The sequence below is a fragment of the Coenobita brevimanus genome, chromosome 81, assembly GCF_032717465.1.
Source record: "Coenobita brevimanus isolate Jiangsu-jjx chromosome 81, ASM3271746v2, whole genome shotgun sequence".
NCBI lineage: Eukaryota > Metazoa > Arthropoda > Malacostraca > Decapoda > Coenobitidae > Coenobita > Coenobita brevimanus.
In genome coordinates this window covers 21261057-21264306 of record NC_137034.1, presented here as the reverse complement: position 1 = coordinate 21264306, position 3250 = coordinate 21261057, and positions in this window count along the sequence as shown.

The following is a 3250-nucleotide window of genomic DNA, read 5'->3' as shown; positions in this document are numbered from 1 at the left end:
AGTTTAAGGATTTGAATTTCATAAAAAAACAGACTTTCCTGATCTACCAGTTGACCCGCCGACATGTAAAAGAACCCCCGCTAATACCGATACACCAGTCCTGTATGAGACAACCCTAGCAGGTATTCAATATGGACCGTGGTTGTTAGCGCCGAAGTGGTGACATGTGGAGGTGTAGGAGGACTACTGGGCCTTGATATAGGCCACTGCCCCGAGAAATAGGCCCTGAAGCCTTTGCCCAGAGTTGGACACCTTAAAAAAAAAAATCGCAGCATTTGCCATTTCGCATGAACAGCAATAAGCTTACAGTTATTAGTTAGATCGTTGTTTCTTTCTCTAGCTATCTCTCTAACACCTCCACCCCGCCTCTTCCCACCAGTTTCTGTCCACAGACGCCACCACCGCTACTGGGCATCTTCACCTTCACCCTGACACTTTCCAGCCTCCAGCCTCTTCTTGCAGACTTGCCTCTACGTCACATTGCCTCTTCTGCACTTTGTCTCTTCATCTCCATCTTGCCTCACCACGCTACCTCCAGACCCATTCTGTCTCTCCTTTACAACCCTGCCGCTCGTCTTCAACCCAATATTTATTCACCCTACATATCTTCTACTAGGTTAACTTTCAGATTCTTCGCTTCTGCGTCACCTTGCCACTTCTCTTTCCCACTTCTATTTTTTCACACTTTATTTTCTTGTTCTTCATTGTGTCTTACCTAAACTTCCCTGCTGCCTCTCGTGAACTTCAGCTTTCCCTCTCCACCATCTCTCCTCCACTCACTTCCCAAACCGGAGCAGGAAAATGTGTGGTCAATTTACTCTTTAAAGAGTAATAAATATGTGCGAGTGCGGAAGGAAGATAAGTTCAAGGAATAGGGTGCGAATGTGTGAGAAATGGGAGGAGTGTGGAATAAAGGAGAAAAACGAGGGATTTGGGAATGTGGAGTGAGAAAGGTGATTCGTGGATAATGGGATGTGACTGTGGGATGAGGTACGATGTAAGACTGTGAAGCTAGGTGAGAAGGAAGGAATTTTGTGCATGGGTAAAGTTAATATAAGACATGGAATGCAGTGCAAGAAATGGTTTGCACAGAATGGAGTCAGCGTGATGGGAAGTGAAGCGAAAACTGGGCAGTGTACTTGATGGGAATGAAAATGTAAGTGATGGAGCAAAGGCCGTGGGAGAGATGACTGGTTGTGGAAATTTGAAATGAACTGGGGAAGGAAAAACGTGAACTAGATATTTATAGTCGGAAGGAAGAGGCCGAGTAAAAAATGAAATAATTGAATGTGGGCATTTACTGATTCAGTTAGACAACTTTACCGTATGACTGTGCCCCTTTTTATTTCGTTTTTGCCACTTTTCGGGGATTTTATTCAAATTAAACGATAACTTCGTGTGGTGACGGGAAGAATAAATCTCGTATAACCCATACTTTACGGTACCATATTTCTTCCTCTAATCTTGACATAGTCAATTATGTTTCTCCTTTACTATTTGTCGCTTTTTATTACTCATCTTTCCACTTCAGATGATTCTGCACTGAATGACAATCCTTAATGTTTCCTGTAATAAAGGAAACAGTTTACAACACTAGGTGGTAACCATATGATGCAAAACTCGTAACGGCATGATGTGGGGCCCACCATGGTACCTCTGTTAAATGAGTGGAGAGACGTAAATATGACGTCCATCCGAGAACCAAACTACCAGACTTTTCCCCCCACCTCACTGTGGCGTCTGCCACAGGGAACATCTGTTCGCTGCACGGGATGGCCCTGCAAGGGAGGTTGCTTTCCTACGGTTGACGGGTCTGCACGGACAAACAGACAAAAGATTCTCAATAACAACAACAGCAGCAAAAACTGTCAAATGATTTTATTCAGACTGGAGAAAAGTTTTCGCAGTTAAGCACTATCAACAGACATGCCTGCGATAGATATTTTCTTAGGATAGAGATAAAGCAATTTACGTCTGAAATTAATTGTCGGCATCATATCGAATACAGGCATACTACTGTATCAGAGGAACATATTTTATGCATATAATAGTCGTGCATCATCTTAATTACGCCAGTTGCCTAATAAACTATAGATCTCCATTAAGTATTCGCTGACCCTTTAAATATGGTGACTTAATTAGTTTACTTTTGTTACCGCCAGGCAATATTCAAGTTAGGAGCTATCTTTTGACGTGAAGAGGTAAGTCGCAATGTTTAGGTGGCGAAATTCCTGTATGAATGAATGTATTTTAATGTCAACCTTTATTCAAACTTTTTTTTTATGTGTGAAGTGCAATCAACGGGCAATGTAAACCCAGTATTGCACAGAATCTATTTTGTGAGTTATGTGAGTTAAAAAGTTGTTGGTTATGTGAGTTAGTGATGAAGTTTGAGGTGGGCCACTGGAATGCACCTTGCAGGCTGGAGTGTGCCTGGGACGTGACTCAAGCCGGTGTGTTGGTTCTCACGCCCTCATCCCCCGCCAAGTTTACTATTTACACTGTTTTCTCTGCGTATCCGAGTGTTGCTATACCTCTCTTACTGTAATTTGGCCTTGGTGGTAGGTGGTGCCGGCTATCATCTACTCGCCTGATGTGGTGCTACCTCCTTCATCTTTAGCAGTTTTTTCATGTCTGCCCTCCTCTCTTCCTATCGCTCTCATCCTTCCTGTCACTTTTTATTCGTCTTACCACTTCAGGAGGCACGACACTTAATGACAAGCCTAAAGGTGTCCCGTAATCAGGAATCCATTTACAACGCTGGATGGTAACCAGACGACAGGGTGATGTGAAGCTTACTATGGTGCCTATGTTAACTGGGTAGAGAGATGAAAATGTGACCTCCATTCAGTAACTAAACCTCCACTCCCCTCCGCACCTTGCTGTGGCGAAGCGTTGTGTGCCGCACGGGAACGACAGTTCACTGCATGGGACGGCCCTGCAGGGGTTGTTGCTTGCCTGGGGCTGATGGGTCTGCGCGGCCAGATAGTTCGGGGTTACTCAACACCAACAACTACAAAACAACAACAGTAACATTAACAGTAAGAACTCTAATTTGGCCTAAAATTATTTCTCCATATTAAATACTGAATTGTAAATGTTAACGCTAGAACATCATGGTCGCCATGAGGAAATGTTTTTAAGTGAATGGAAAATCATATAATGGTGTTACTCTCCCGGTGACCTATATGATATAAGCTGCCAAAAGACAACAACCTAAGTCACGCGAAGGTAAAAGTACCATAGTTCA